At 32.9% G+C, this 18,034-nt stretch overlaps 1 protein-coding gene across 5 annotated transcripts in view; it reads right to left on the reverse strand.

The window, feature by feature from the left end:
* The window catches only part of USH2A (usherin), a 751,068-nt gene that overhangs the window by 638,663 nt on the left and 94,371 nt on the right, over window positions 1–18,034 (reverse strand). The window lies entirely within an intron of this gene.

Below are 18,034 nucleotides of genomic sequence, written 5' to 3' on the forward strand. Positions count from 1 at the left end.
GGGTGGGGGCTCGAACTCATGAACCATGAATGAGATCATGACCTGAGCAAAAGTTGGACACTTAACAAACTGAGCCACCCAGGTGCCCCTCACTGTTGTTTTTAATGGCATTTACCCTCAGGAGAAATTAGTTAAATATAGCCTAACCTTCTGGGGAATTTTCTGAGCTAAACCAACTTCGAGAAGAGAAATACTCAACTCCAGCCCACTCCAGACATCCTGCCCACCTATAGGTGGTAGAGACAGAGAAGCACATGTGAAGTTCACAGCCCAGAAGCACAGGCTCACTAAAAGACTAATCATAGGACTATGTATACTTCCCCCACAGTTCACCACAATGCTAAAGGCCTGTATATAACAGTTCCTTTTACCAGGCACTTCTATCTATGAAGAAAAAACTACAAGGAACACTAAAGGCAAAAATCCCCACAAAAAAACAAAAAAATTAAAAAACATGACACACACACAGTTTGAAAAGAAAGAGCTAGCATCAGAATCAGATATGTCAGGGATGTTGGAATTATCAGACCAGGAATTTAAAATATCTGTGATTAAAATGCCAAGGGCCCTGATGGATAAATAAGACAACATGCAAGAAAAGATGGGCAATGTAAGCAGAGAGATAGAAATCCTAAGAAAGAAACAAAAAGAAAAGGTAAAGATCAAACAGAAATGAAGAATCCCTTTGATGAGCTTATTAACAGATTGGACTCAGCAGAGGAAGGAATTTCTGAGGTAGATGATGTATCAATAGAATCCTCAAAAACTGAAAAGCAAAGAGAATAAAAACTGAAGAAAAAAAACACACAAGCCAAGGACAATGGGACAATTATAAAAGATATAACATACACATAATGGAAACACCAGAAGGTTAAGAGAGAAAGGAATGGAAGAAATATCTGAAACAATAATGACTGGGAATTTCTTCAATTTAATGTCAAACACCAAACCACAGATCCAGGAAGCTTAGAGAACACCAAGCAGGATAAATACTAAAAACAAAAAACAAAACAGGAGTGCCTGGGTGGCTCAGTCAGTTGAGCGTCCTACTTCAGCTCAGGTCATGATCTCAGTTCGTGGTTTCAAGCCCCATGTTGGGCTCTGTGCTGACAGCTCAGAGCCTGGAGCCTGCTTCAGATTCTGTGTCTCCCTCTCTCTCTGCCTCTCCCCTGCTCATGCTCTGTTTCTCTGTCTCTAAAAAAATATAAACATTAAAAGAAATTAAACAAAACAAGACAGCAAAATCCGTACCTGGACCCAGAGCTTTTAAACTATAAAAAATCAAAAATAAAGGAAAAATCCTGAAAGTAGCCAGTTTTAAAAACATCTAACCTGTAGAATCACAAAAGAATTACATCTAACTTCTCAAAAACCATGCAAGTAAGAGGAGAGCAGAGTGAAATGCCTACGTGTCAAGAGAAAAAAGTCACCAACCTAGAATTCTGTACCCTGCCAAATCATACTTCAAAAGTGAAGGAGAAATAATCACTTTCTCACACAAACAAAAATTGGAATTTGTTGCCAGTAGATCTGTCTCACAAGAAATGTTCAAATTTCTTTAGAGAGAAAAAAAATACTGTAGGTCAGAAACTCAGATCTACATAAAGGAAGAGCATCAAAGAAGGAATAAGTGAAGGTAAAACTTTAAAAATGTTCCATCAGTTATAAACTTGAAGGGATTTAAAATATAATAAACTAACACTTAGTAGACTGTAAGTTAACATTTGAAACCTTGTGAATTAAATTGTATTTCCTGTAAAAAAAAATTGAGTAGCTTGAATAGTGTTTGCTTTCTTATCCTATAACTCTATAACTTTCCATTCTGAGCAAGCATCTTTTCTATGCCTTGGTGAATTACCATATTGCTTTGTAAGTATGGATCCGTTTCCATCATTTTTTTAATGTTTATTTTATTTATTTTTGAGAGAGAGAGAGAGAGAGACAGTGAGAGTGGGGAGGAGCAGAAACAGAAGGAGACAGAGAATCCCAAGCAGTCTTCACACTGTCAGCATAGAGCCCCAATAGGGGCTCGAACCCACAAACTGTGAAATTATGACATGAGCCAAAATCAAGAGTCAGACACTTAATCAACTGAGCCATCCAGCTGCTGCCCAACTTCCATCATTTTAATCTTTGCACTTCCAGTGTCATCTTCACCCTATTCCTCATAACCACTGTGCTCATATTTACACAAATGTAAAATGCGGCTTTTATATCCAGCTGCACATACAGAGTCTTTCAAATGGTGGCACCTGTCAGCTACATCTTCTGTGAAGAAAGAAATGCTCAATTCCCCTTTTTGCATATTCATATTTCTGAAATGTCACATGGGTTTATTCCTGACAGACTAGGAAGCAGCACAACTGCAAGCTCTCTATGAATGAACTGAACGGATGTGTACCAACCAATCGCCAACAGACTGAAATAAGAGACATGATTGGTCACTAATCATGATGTGCATTCATTCTTTCCATAGTAATTTGTAGACTGAAGAGCCAGAAGCTAAATCTGTACTTTATAAAATTACTCACCATTAACGTACCATGAAAACTAATATTTTAACCATACTGTTGGAATATTGTGTTATCTAACTAAACTATGGAAACTGAAATTTATGTATATTGGAACTCTGCAGAGTAAATATTTTTAAAGATTTTGTTACATATGGCCAAATTCCTTCTAGAAAATTAAATTTATAGTCCCACCAGAAATATATGAGAATGTCCATTTTATGTTCTGTTCAACCTAAAACTGTTATTATCTCTTCATGATTTTTAGAAAAATATTAATCACTGTTTTGGTAGGTATGTCTTTTGTTACTACTAAAGCTATATGTTTTTTATCTGGTTCTTGGCCAAATATAATATTTTTTGAGGAAACTTTTCATTTGTATTTTGCATATATTTTTTGTGTTGATTTTAAATCTTATCATATTAAATACATTTTTCTTTTGCCAGTCAAATAGTGAGGATTTAGTTCATAATTTTCTATATATACTTTTATTTTTTTTCTTTTACTTCTACTTTAGTGGCCAAAATTTTCAGTAAAACAGGTAATATACATGGCACAGTTATAATGGTAGACATATTTGCATTATTTCTGAATTTAACGGAAATGTTTTTAATGTTACAACTTTTCTAATGACGTTGACTATATCAGGTAAATTATCATTTAAAAGAACAAATATATTCTGTAATTAATAAGATCTTTTTATATTAAACATGAGAAATATATTGTCAATTTTGTTAAATGTCCTGATTTAATTATTTGACCTAGTGTATTAATAAATTGTTATAGGTAATAAATTAATTAGAATCTATGCTTGCATTCTTAATTAACATCCTTAATGGTAAATCATGGCTAAAATTATTTAAGATTTTAAATTTATATTCATAAATTAACTTGTTCTATGTTTTTATAAAGACATTAAAATAAATAAAACCCTAACATTTAATGCAGAATCAGTATGTGCTTCAACTTATCAAGTTAACTTTGAAATCTGAGTGATCAGAAAATTCGTATTTTGTACACACATTAAAACCTACTATAGTTTGTCAAGTTATGTTGCTTATAAAGTATGACTGATTCAAGATTTAAAATAATATATACATACATAACAGAATTTCTGAATTATTTTTCTTACACTCCCCCCCCCCCACCATTTTCTGCTATAAAATAATGTGACTTCTGAAAGTGCCCAGCTTTTCTCAGTTACATACTTAAATGATGAATTAGGAGAGTCAAGCCACGTAAAGTCTCAAAGAGCCCCCCTATCTATTCATAACAATGATCCTTTGAAATTTTTATTTTTTTAAGATTCTTAAAAACTATTTTGATATTTTGGACAAGAAAGGTAGTTTCCTTTTACTATTTTCTGCAATAAACATTTAATATGCTAGAGCAGTTTGACACATTTCATAATCATTACTTGGACAAACTGTAGTCTAAAGCATTTTTTACCAGTATTTTTTTCTCCTCCACTAGTTCATAGTTGAACAATTTCCTCCCTTAATATTTTTAAAGTTGGAAAGAAAAAAGTATATAAAAATTTAATTGTCCAACGTGTTGCTGTTCTGTGGTATTCTGAAATTTTTAGCATGAAAGCACATAGTTTTGTTACTTAGCCAAGGAAAAGGAAAACAAAAGACAGAGAGAGGAAAATGAGAGGGAAACATCACCATTTTCCCATCAGGTAATGCTTAATTCCAATAATTAGTAAAGAATTCACTCTTACATTTTGGTAAATTTTTGAAAACCTTTATTATATTCTTCTTGGAGTGCTGAAGATTCTTTCTCCCCAAAACCTTTTCTCACCCTTGGCACTGGGATACCTGTACTTTTTCTCCTCTCACAGCACTCCATACCCTGACCATGTTCCTATTGTTTTGAAGTGAAATTATTGCTTTACTTACATGTATCTTCCAGGAGTAACAAGTTATTGACTTTTGTACTCCCTGTGTCATCTGCATAGAAGCTTACTAGACAATTGCTAAGCTGTTAACTGAAAATTCACATTTAATAAATATAGGAATATCCAAAATAGTCATTCTTAAGAAAATTTAGAGAGGGGACACAATGGAAACAATTTATAAGTAGGGTAAGGTTTATATAAAGACTTCAAAATTGGATGTTATTAGATGATTTTCAATAAACAATTCACAAATATAATAGTCATTTTGTAAAAGAAAGTTATGTAGCAATCTATAAGAATATTGTCGATTATGGATCGTTGGCCAAAAAAATAAAAAAAAATTTAAAAGCAGGGGAGCAAACCTCTTTAAGTTTTATTTCACCAGCAATAATCACTTGCAAATCAAATTATATAGAATTCAATGTTAGATCTTAGGCATATGCTTGAAGTCAGACATTTTAGTTCAATTCCTGGTGCTGCCACTAACAGTAAAAGGTAAGATGAAATGCAGACTTTCTGTATGCTGCAGCCTCTCTCAAGCATTTAACATGGATTATTTCATTGAATCCTTTAGGCTTTGGATCATATAAGTATCTCACATCTGATTTCAGTTTGTTGATTTGTTAGCCCTGTGCTCTCACATAATTAATTCTACCTCTTTAAGCCTTATTTTTGTTATTTATCACATGGGGTAATAACACCTGCCTCATAGAATTGTTGTAAAGATCAAGTGCTTAGCAGAGAGTCTATCACATAGTAAGCTTTTAGCAAACACTGTGTACTACTTTATTATCAGATTAGCAACTGAGAGTTAAAGAGGTTAAGTACCATGAAAAATATCATTGGGCAGGAAGTCCTTGAAGCTACTTTACCTCTGCGAATCTTAGTTTCTTCATCTCTAAAAGGAAGACAACTCAATTCAATAGCTTTATTTTTGACTCAAAGGATAAGTGGTAATATTTAAGCAATGCCCAACACAAAGCCTGGCACAAATTACATATTCAAAATCTGGAAGCTACAAGATGGAGAAGGAAGAAGGAAAAGAAAGAGGAGGGTAAAAATCCAACAGAGGTGTTTATCTGAAGTTCAAGTGACACTAGCAGTATATAAGACTGCCGCAGTGCAATATATTAACTATAACCATTAATAGGGGATTCTGTGATCAGAAGTGTACTAGTGCATGGTCTGATGTGGAGGATGTAGCCTAAAGAATGGAGCAATGAGCAATTAATGACCAAAATTTATTTCTGGTTAATTTTATCATCTGTAGCTCTAACGACGGAAAAGGCCTGATCTACACATACTTCCTAGGAGCCATCAGATATCATTAGGATGTAACTATCACTTCTAGTAGGCTTAACTATAGGGGAGATATATTCTAACTGAATAAATGGAAGAATAGATGAAAACTCACTTTCTGAGTTCCTGGCTTTGGAGGAGAGAAATGAGCTCATTAACTTCTCTTCCCCAGGTCAATTAGCCATGCAATTAATCTCGTTTTCTAATGTTTTTAAAAAACTCTATCTCCATTGCAACACTTTGGCCAAATGCAAAATTTTTGCTGCAAGATGATGCAAGATATTTTTTTTTATTTTTTTATTTTTTATTTTTTTGCTTCTTTGAAAGTCTTCTTACTGGCAACTTTGCTCACCCGATGTTGGTGTTTTTATTATTCAAGTTATGCTTTCTTGAATAAAGGTGGTGGAAGTGATGATACGGAATCCGTGGTCCTGTCATCCTGATTATAGATGCAGTTTGTCTTTTACAAAGCAACTGCCGGCTGTTTGAGTTTGGGATGTTGCCTACATGAGTTTGTGGATCAAATCCAGCCAAAGCATTCTTTTGGTATTTTTATGAAGACCACATTTCTGTTTTTCGACTGTGATCTAAAAAATAAATCTCATTTAAGAATTTATTTTTACCATTAACCTAAAAAAGACATTATCAAAAAGGCTTGTATATAAGACTACACTAAATACTACAATAATGCTTCAAAGACACAGTCCTGGCTTTTTTAATGTTTAAAATCAAAGAAAAATTTTCCACTGACCTAATGGAGTGGCTTGAGTACTACCAAGTAGCTGTTGTTCAAAATGTCTAGACTTCCCTTTGTGGACAATAAAAAACCTGCAGAAATATTAGTAACATCTTATCTCTACCTAAAGGAAACAAGCATAGATATCATTTTCAACTCTCAAGTTGAATTGTTTTTAAATATATTACAGTACCAGGGTGACACGGGTTTGTAGAAGCAGAAACTAGTCCTAGGAAGGAGGTGCCGGGACATTCCATTGAACCCAACAATTCCAGTGGGAGTTCAGAAAAGTGCATTTTTAAAACTAGTGGTAAAGATTTTTTTAATTGTGAAGAAAAGGAAACAATGCCCAAAAGAGAATGCTTTGAAAATGTCATATCTTGCCAAAGGAATATAATGAGTAATTATTTTATAGTGCTTTCACTTTTAAGTTTTGAATTGTCATTGATACTTACAAGACATGGAAATTCATAGCAAGAGGGAGGTAAAATGCAGAAATATATCCTTTGTATGTGTTCTGAAGATACAGTAAACGTATAGAATTTTGGTCTCTAGACAACATAGAATATTTTGAGAAAATAAAGTCTTAAAGGTACAGACATCACCTGGTCCAAATTGGTATGAAATATAAGCAAAAGTCTATTATTCACTTTTTTGTTGGGTCCATAGAAGACATTTTTCTGTGTACTTGGAGTTCTGTACAATATAGTATTTAATATAAATAAAAACATGAAACTTAAAAAATTATAAATATAAATGTAGAAAAGTATTCATAATATAGTTTGAACTTAAAAATGATGTTAAGGATAACATGGAGAGTCTAATGCTATTTTCTAGATAGAGTTAGATTCATCTGCAGACATGGATATAGAGCTACAACTTTAAGCAGATAGAAATGGATAATACAGATTTACAATAACAATAACAAAAGATCTGAAAGGATATAAACTAAGAGCATTTGCTGAGGTTATCTATGGACGGTAGAGTTATAGAAGGCTTTTACTTTTTATAAGTTTATTTTTTCCGCAGGATGCATTTATTACTAATGTATTAAAAAATTGAGGGCAAATAAAATGCAACTCCTTGGATACTTACAAGAAAATTACACATAATTTGCATGTAACACTTCACTAAGAGAAGCTAAGAAAATTAAAATGTTCCAGTTTTAAATTATACACAGATCAGTAAGATACTACAGAGGAAATGATTATTTTTTCAAGTCAATGTAGGCTGAGTTTATGAATTACCAGAAAACAGAGTATGAAGTTTCTAAAGATATAAATGTTTCCGAACAATGAGATTAATAAGGATTTTGAGAGATGACAGTCAAATTTTCTGTTGTAAAATTTGATTTAAAAGATACAGAACTAAACGACACACTGACATATTGGCATTTGATCTTAAGGACAATGCTGTGTTACTATCATTTTGTGTGGTTCACAAAGACAGATTAAAGACAAGAAATACTTTGTAGTCTATCCTTTGATTATTAAATTTCATGCAATGTAAATTTTTGGTTTCATAATTGCGTCTCTTTACATCGTCTTCCAGATAATTCTGAGAACCATGGCAAAATAGAAGAAACATGAGTAACTTTTGAGTAAATTATGAGCATTATGAGTAAATTTTTGATCTCATAATTTTCTTCTATCTTTTCTATCAATGACATTTAAATTTTTATTTAAAATTTAGAAACATTTGTGTACATTTTATGCAGTTTCTGAACCAGACGGTTTTCTACTTAATGTTTTTCCAATCTCCAGTTAATCATTTGTCACTTTAAATGATGTGTTTCTTCTATAACAACTGGATTCCCCCTGATATGTCCCTGGATGCTCAAATTATAAAATTAGACAATGGCTTTATCAGGGTTGAGGAACTTTATCATTGATTCATTTAACTGCTTTCATTTTGATAGCTTCTTAAGGGCTACTAATCAACTCCATGAAGTTGGAACCAAACACTTTGACATATTCAGGTAGGATTAACATAGAACAATCAGTGAATCTAGAAGACACTAATGAAATCTATTTTATTGTATTATATTCTAACAATACACAATGATATTTCTCTGAGACCATTAAATGGAATAGTATTCTCTTGTTACCATTACAGACTAGCAAAGACAATCTCTCAAAGATAATCTACAGGTCCAACAGCATTTTACCAACTCCCTCCCATCAGTCTCATTTTTGATCCATTAATTATGAATACTTTCAAATTTACAGAAAAAATATGAACTGCATATAGGAAAACTTAAAGAAGTGAGACTTTAGCAGCACATCATTTATTCAGTCACCTATGCAACAATCTTTAATCACCATTATGTATCTTTGAAGGAAGAAGAAAATATCTTCTTAGCCAAAGATACATAAAGTTCCTAGGAAGGTTGGGGGTGGTGCTGATCTTCCTGAAAGTTACTCATAGAAGAGCTCAAAAGACCTAACAGACTCAATGCCCTTTGAAACCTCAAGTTCAGAAAAATGACCATGAGTCATCAAAGGAACAACTTGTCTTTAACATTCACAGATTAAGAAAACAGAGAACAACCTGCTTTTGAATTATTTCAAAAATAGATTGAATCATTTCTTAAATGTTCATTTTAATTTTTTTCAATATGCAAAATTCAATTATATTTCCTTTTTTTGACATTGCCAATTTTTTAAATTTATTTTTTTATTGTTTTTAATTTTTATGTGTTGTTTTTATTTAAATCCCAGTTAACATATAGTGTGATAATGGTTTCAGGAGTAGAATTTAGTAATTTATCACTTACATATAATACCCAGTGCTTGTGCCAACAAGTGCCCTCCTTAATGCCCATCACCCATTTAGCCCATCCCCCACCCACCTCCCCTCCAGCAGCCCTGTTTGTTCTCTGTATTTAAGTGTCACTTGTGATTTGCCTCCCTCTTTGTTTTTATCTTATTTTTCCTTCCCTTCACCTATGTTCATGTTTTGTTTCTTAAATTCTACATATGAATGAAGTCACATCTGGAGGTGCACCTGGCTTGCTCACTCAGAAGAACTTGCAACTTTTGATTTCTGGATCATGAATTTGAGCCCCAGGCTGGGTCTAGAGGTTATTTAAATAAAAAAACTTAAAAAAATTGTAATTAAAAATAAAAAGTCACATCTGGGAAATCTGTAAGAAGTAGTTACTTCCCCAGTAATGGTAAATGATGAAATAGTCCTTTATTTTTCCTTAAGTCTAGGACATACCATACAGGTTAAAATTTAGGGGCACAAAGGACAACTATAGGTGTTGCCTTATTTTATTAAGCACTTATAGAGAAAATAGCATGTTGTCCATACGTCTGAAATCACTGCAATTATCATGAACTATTTGAATAGTCAATTTATCTGTTGTACTTTGTAGACAACTATTAGATCTTCTTGATCTAATCAATCACAGCATAGTACCTGAAACATTGTAATTCCTCAATAAAGGTTATTGAGTAAGGGAAAGAAATGTATAAATGAATGAATAAACCAGTGAATGGATGATACAACACGAGCTCATTTCTATTAGTGAATTCACTTCCTTCATTCCTAGTTCTAGCAAAAAAAAAAAAAAGTGAAAGAAAATTGTCTCCTTTTCTACTCTCAACAGAGAAATGCCCACAAATGTCTTTATCTAGACAACACTTTCATGCAATAAGAATAGCGAATATGTTATGGCATCAGTCCTAAATGCTTCTTTCCAATGCCTTTCTTTCCAATAATCTATGAAGTAAGAGTTGCTATTACCTCCATTTTACAGGTAAGAAAACTGAAGAATAGGAAAGAAATAATAATTTTCTAAAGTCACTCCCTGGAATGACAATTAGTATAAACTAGAAAGTAAAAATTTGTGAGGATGGCAATGCTTGCTGTGTTTTGTTCATTACAATATTCCCAGTGCCTAGAAGCCCTCACACATAGTAGGCACTCAATTTACATATATATATAATATGTATTATATATAAAAGTATACACATAGGTACATATAACTATGTATACATCATATATACATATACATATATATTCATATATACGTATACACACACACACACACACACACATACACAGCATATCTATATCATATTCTCCTTCATTCTCCATTAGAACTCTCTCTCCTAATCACCATGCTATGCTGGCACCAGGGACAGAAAATGATCTCAGGGAGAGAGGTGCTGAGTGGATCCACTTGGCTAGCTGTTCATACGTCCCTCTGCTCAGTCTAAAGTGGAAGGCAGAGCCCTGGAAATCCAAAGTTGGAGTCTCTCCCCACTGGCTGGAAAATTCAGAGGTATGTAGGCAGCCCCCGCCTGTGTGGGAAGGGGAGGAAGGCATTCTGTTCCAAAGTGAGAGATTATAAAATGCTCACTTTTTAAGAAGTCAGTATGGTACTAACTGAGCTAAAAGAGGCAATTTGTTCAACTACTCCCAAATGGCCTAAGTGAATTAGAGATCTTCTGAAAGTCTGTAAATTGCTCCTTTCTCATCAGATTAGTGTGTTGGAAATTTTAAGAGCCTAAATCTCTAATAATAATAATTGTTCTCCAGCTCTGTTCAGAGCTTCCTCTTTTCTTTCAATGTAGCAGTTCAATTGTATTCGAATGATGTTGTTTCAGTAGAATTTCTTGTGTCTACTAGAGAAATCAGCTTTATAAACATAAAAACTTCAGTGTAGTCACATAACTACTTGTTCCAATAGAAGTTTCCCTTTGTAGACCTAGTGCTCCAACCACAGTTGTATGATTAGACAAACATGCGAACTTCTATCAGTGATAGGTTGGGTGCAATGGGGGATGATAGCACAGATGAAATATCCAACTATAGAGAGAATCCGGACAGAAAGTGACTCAGTGCTTTGCATATAGTAGGTGATCAATAGATGTTTGAGGAATGCATGAATGAATGATCTAATGGACTGTTTACATTTGTGACATGTTACAGGACTACACCTTAGTTTATCTAGTATTTATTGGAATGGTAACACTAAAGGTTTAAAGGTAAATGCAGTAGTTTCCTGCAGATTTTTACCTATAGATTATTATGTAATCTCAATTAGCAAACCCTAAATGATTACCAGGCCTTGCCATTGAGAAGGCTTAAATGTTCATGTATTTATCCTTGAATTCTTTCTTCAGTAATTATCTTTCCCCTGGTTAGAAATCCTCATAGAATTAAAGTGTCCACAGAAAATACATACTTAGGTGCTCTCTAGATGCTGAAAGTAACAGCATAAATTAAATAGCTACTGATACTATTGGATAATACTGATGAGACAGTTGTGGTAATATAATAATCATGAACAGTTAAAATACATAGCCTAACAAATCAACCATTACTATGTGTTGGCTACTTTTAGAAACTTTCTAATTTATGAAATGCCTTGTCTGTATGTCTATAGGTAAGGTTCAATGGAAGATTGGAAACTCATCCAATAAAACAAATTTTGATAACACGTGAAACAAAATCCACATTTGCAAAAATAGAGACTGTAGACAGAATTATATGGACAACTGCTTCAGTTCTACACATTGTCCATATATAAATATAACTGATAGTTTATATACTTGTAAGGAGGAAACTTTTCACTCTGGCTTGGGAATGCAAACCATCTAACAATGTCTAGTTGTTGAATGAGATCCATTTGCATGACAGGCATTGGAGTCAGATTGCTTTTGAATACTGGTCATTGTTTCATATTTGATTTGTTTTCTGGCTTGCCTGCCCTTCGCATTGCCTCTTTAACTGTGGGAATTGTTCAGGGCACTAAATAGAAAAGCCATATATGAGATACACAAGGTTCTCCCAAGGTCCAGAAGAAGGACACTGAGGTTTCTTCAAATTTGTAGGTTGTAACCAAGTCAATTCTCCTTTATAGCAACTATAATAATTTACCTCTACTGATACACCAGAAAATGTGGCCTGGAATAGAGAACACATTTGTATAGGGTAATCTACACTATTTTATAAAGGAAGCCAATGAAGAGAAAATGGATATATATTAAAATCTCTTCAAAAATAGGTTCATATTTTAAGCAGCAAAATCCATTATGTCTTCTCATTTTTAGGGTTCCTCTACACTTAGTGAGTGGACACCAAAATGTATTTGAGTTCCTATTTGGAAAGAAAGCCATTTTATATTGGAAATTTTATCTCATCTTAGACTTCAGTACTAGATTAGTAAATTTTCAAAATCCTTTCATTAGTATAGCTACATTGAATTTTTTTAAGATTTAAAATGTCAATGAGATTTATATTATCTGTTAATTATAAATTGTCAGTCTGAATAATTTGTTTGCACTAAAGTCATCTCTATTTATTGTAGTAATTAGTGTGTACCAGGAAACCTGTTTTTAAATTTCACAGATGAAAGTCCTTCAATATTTTCAAATACGTGGGTCTTTAATCAAGATGTTATAGTGGTACTGTAGCATAATGCTCTACACATAGAAGGCATTTAATAAATATTTGGTGAATGAAGCTAGCAAATGATCAGTCAACACATTAGAACTATAAAAGTACACAATAATCATGAATTTTGTAACAGTTACCCCATCCTGAAGAGTCACCTCCACTTTTTTTAGCAGTATCATGAATACTTAACATAGATGATATGTACCTGATAGATTAATAAATCATATCATTTTAGGAAAATTATATTAAAATATTTAGGATTGCAAAATTTATAAATAAAAAAGCAAACAAGCATGTTCTTTTATTCACTACCTGACTTAAAAAACAAAACACTGCAATATACATTCTACTCCATCAGTGACACATGAACTTAGCAATATCCGTTCACAAGCTTTTCTTCATATTTACACTTGATATATTACTTATTAACAGTATTGCTGTGCATGTTTTTAAATATTACATAAATGGTATATTGTGTATATTATTCTATAAGATTTTTGTATTCTGTTGTGTGAGAGTCTAGTTGTGTTGATGTAATAGCTATATTCCTTTATATGAATTGAACTGTAGTAAGTATCCATTTAAATGTTTGCAAACTGTTTTCCCACACTGGTGACACATTCCCATCATTAATGGATGAATGAATCCCCAGTAATCTACACCTTTGCCAGCCAATGAAATTTGCAGATTTTTTGAATCTTTGCCAATCTATAAATATAAAATGTTCTCTCACAGTTATGATTACTGATAACCAGTAAAATTGCAGCTGTTTCCATGTGTATATTGGCCTTTTGAGTTGCCACTTCTAACTGCTTACGCAAATTACTTGGTTCAATTTTCTTGGTCTGTTTCTTAATTGGTTTGATTTAAAAATTCCCTTTGTCTGTTATATGTGTTGTGTTGCTAATATAATCTGCCAATATGTAGCTTTTCCTTCTCTTTATTTTAAAAATGGTAGCTTTTGGTGATTAGAAGTTTCTAGTTATAATGTAGCCACATTTATTAGTTTCTTCCTCTATAGTTTTTCCTTCTTGTATTCAGAAGTTATAAAGACATACTATATTTTCTGTGGAAAATTATTTTTAAATTGTCTCTTGTTTTTTATTCTTGGGAATATAAAAATGATTATTTTCATGTTTCTATTCTATATCTAGCCACTTTGCTGAATTCCCCTCAATATTTAATAATTTGTGGAATTTTTTGCATTTTCTGGCTCAATGATCTTGTCTTCAGATATTGGCAGCTCAGTTCTTTTAAGTGTTGTTTGTTTTTTTTCTTATCACATTGAGCTGGCTAGATCCTCCAATAAAATGTGGAATAATAGACATCCTTGTCTTATTCCTGGTTTTAAAGGGAATGCTTCAATAGATTTACATTTATATGCACTGTTAATATTAGGAACTGGAAGGTATTATGCTAAGTGAAATAAGTCAGAGAAAGACAGATACAATATGTTTTCGCTCATATGTGGATCTTGAGAAACTTAACAGAAGACCATGGGGGAGGGGAAGGGGGGAAAAAGTTACAGAGTGGGAGGGAGGCAAACCATAAGAGACTCTTGGATACTGAGAACAAACTGAGGGATGACGGGGGGGTGGAGGGGGGAGTGGGGAAAGTGGGTGATGGGCATTGAGGAGGGCACTTGTTGGGATGAGCACTGGGTGTTGTATGGAAACCAATTTGACAATAAATTATATTATTATTATTATTATTAAACAAAAAAATAAATAAATCTCAGAAAAAAAGAAAATTATACTTGTTTCTCTATCAGGTTAAGAGTACTTAAAGCACTTATCTAGAAAGGTGTTAATTTCATTAATTGCTTTTTTCCAAGCCTACTGATTTTATGTTTTTGCTATCTTCAATTAATGTGATGAAATACATTAATAGTTTTATTAATATTAAATTCCACTCTCATTCCTGGGAGAAACCCAATTTAGCTACTATATATTATTGTAGACTTGATTCATCATTTAAAAATTTTTGGCTTTGTTTATAAGAGAGTGATCTTAAGTTTTCTTTTTGTACTCTCCTTGTTTGATCTTACATCCTGGCCTCCACAATTCATTTTACCAACACAGTTCAAAATAAGTTAAAAGCCTAGTATACTATGTATTTAACTTGTTTATTTTACTTCTTTGGTTTCCCCCACCCACACCACCAATTCATAAGAAAATATAAATTCTTCAAGAGTAGGAATAATTGTGTTTTGCCCAGAGATGTAAACCTACTGCATCCAAATAAGTACTCAATAAAATTTTCCTGTATTAATAAAAGGCTCATAATTTCAGTTGGAGGTTTTTTCCATCTATTTCTACTTAACTCATTGGGATACAAGTGAAATGACTGTATGCATTCTTTTACTTATAGTTAAGCTTATAGTGTGTTGTGATTACAAATTCTTTATAATTTGTTGCAATATCATATTGATTAGTACATGATCAATGTTCATAAATTTTCCAAGTGATCTTGACAAGAATGTACATTTTTTCATTGTTGAATACAGGAATCTATTAGTTTAAGCTTCACATTAGTTCAATTCTCAATTATTAAGGATTTTAATTTTTGACTGCCTGATTAATTACTTAAATGAGATGTATTAAATTCTTCTACATTGATGTTGGATTTGTCAATTTCTCTTTCCAGTTCTGTCAAATTTTGCTTTATACTTTTGAATCTATGCTATAAGATGCATGTAAATTTAGAATTCTATCATTTACCATTATATAGTAAAGCACCTTATCTCTAATAAAAGTTTTTACTTACAGTCTATTTTACCTAATATTATATAGCTTAAGCCATTTTTAAAATTTTTAAACTTTGTATGTGCTCGTGTTTTAGGTATATGTCTCACTATCTCAACACCAGGGCCATGCTGAGCCTTGTTGGAGCCTGAGACCAAAAGAAAAATATGTACTCCTACATACATTTATAAAATATCCTCTTATAGTAGGAACCAAGTAGAAGACATTAACAAACACTCTATAATCAAAAACATAGCTATGTATAAGCTTTCATCTTACCCAATCTGTTTTTAAACCATTGTCAACCTTTGTATGAGGCAGACACAGGAGAGCCTTATAGAACTGCTAGGCAGGGATTGTGGCTGACTGGAGTAACAGCTCTCATTGCTAAGTAACTCGGAGTTATAAAACAAACAACAGCTTATTTTTACTTAAAATGTTTACATATTGTTCCTTACAGATTTTAGTATTACTTTGCCTTTATTAAACATTACACTAAAATATTATTTATCTTGATTAATAAGTTTTCTGGTGCCTTCTTAAAATTTGTGCCTGAGGTACTCCCTCACGTTACTGCAGGCTCTGCTCAGACAATGGCGGTATACTATATTTTGATGTGTGTGACAACTATTTAAATTTTTTTTTACATTTACTTATTTTTGAGAGACAGAGAGAGACAGAGAACAAGTGGGGGAGGGGCAGAGATAGAAAGAGACATAGAATCTGAAGCAGGCTCCAGGCTCCGAGCTGTCAGCACAGAGCCCGACACGGGCTCAAACCCACGACCGTGAGATCATGACCTGAGCCAAAGCCAGACGCCCAACTGACTGAGCCACCCAGATGCCCCATGTGTGACAATTCTTAATTCTAACTGACAAGTGTAACACATTTGCATTTGTTATATTTATTGCTATATTTTCTATATCTCTTACTTTTTTATTTCCCTCTTCTTTTTTCCCTTATGTCAGAATAAGAAAGATGTTTCCTTTTTATTCTCTGTAGTTTGGGAAGTTACATACTACATTTATTCTCTTTTGCTGTGTTATTCTTAAATAAAAATCCTGCTTAAGTTAAAATTTGAATATTCCACTCTCTTCAAGAATAATTCAGGGACCTTTGATCTCTTAAATGCAATCATCACTTCTGTCTTAAAAGCTACTTTTTCAATAGACTATAATTTTTGAAGCATTTTCTAGTTGACAGAAAAATTGAGAGACAGATACAGAGTTCCCATATACCTCCCACCCCCACCTATTCACAGAATTCTCAACTTTCAACATTTGGAACCGGAGTTGTATGTTGTCATAAACTGATAAACCTAAATTGACACATCATTATTATGTGGACACATAAACAGTCCACAGTTTAATGTTTACTATATTTATGTGGCTGTATTTCTATTTCATCCCACTGATCTATTTCTTTATTTTTGCCAAGACCACATTGTTTTAATTACTGTAACTTTCAGGATATGTCTTGAAGTCAGGTAGTGTCAGTAGTCTGACTTTGTTCTAGTCTTTCAATACTGTCTTGGCTATTCTGTGTCTTGTGCCCCTCACACAAACTTGAGAAATGGTTTGTTGATATCCACAAAATAAATTTCTGAGATTCTAATTGGGATTACTTTGAATCTATAGATAAAGGTAGGAAGCACAGACATCTTGACAATACTGAATCTTCCTGTCTATGAACATGGAATAACTAGTGCAAGTGTTTTTCGAAGATTAATAATATCACCATGTGCCAGAGAGGAAATGAAATTCTAGGCCTTGATTCACTAAATATACATCTAATATAGATTCTATAATACGAACTATTTGCTACTTAGAAAAATTGATTCATTAGTATTTACAAGATAGATTATATAATGAAATGCATTTAAAGTAAAATCCTTGTGTGAGCAAACAGAAGACATTACTGGGAAAGCTTGATGTGTAATAAAAATATGACTCAAGCTAGTCATGATGACTCATACTTTTGGACTTGTGTGCTCTAAAGGAACACACTTTCTAAAATAACAGGAAATATTCATTTACATAATAAGCATTGTAGAGTGTGATGTTGGCACCATTCAGATTATTGAATGGTAGGAAGGCCTATTATATTAAATATTTTAAGCTGGCTCTGCTATTTATAATACTAACAAAAATGCATACTGATAGCTTGATTGTAGTTAATTCATAAAAGCCATGATTAATGCTATAAAAGGGTCACAAATCAGAGCCAAAGAATAAGAGAAGTATTCATGGTTACTAATAAATTGCTCTGTGAACGCTTGGCCACCCTTGCAGGTAATGATGTCACAGAATGATGAAAGAATAGCTAAGTAGCCAACAAAATGCCAGTCCTTGGCAAAGGCACTGATTATTACATCACTCTTAGCCAAGAGCCCCTGAAAGATGAACATAACTGTTAAAAGAAAATGAAAAATCA

This window comes from Herpailurus yagouaroundi, unplaced genomic scaffold (assembly GCF_014898765.1).
Source record: "Herpailurus yagouaroundi ecotype Mexico unplaced genomic scaffold, PumYag 253, whole genome shotgun sequence".
Lineage (NCBI taxonomy): Eukaryota > Metazoa > Chordata > Mammalia > Carnivora > Felidae > Herpailurus > Herpailurus yagouaroundi.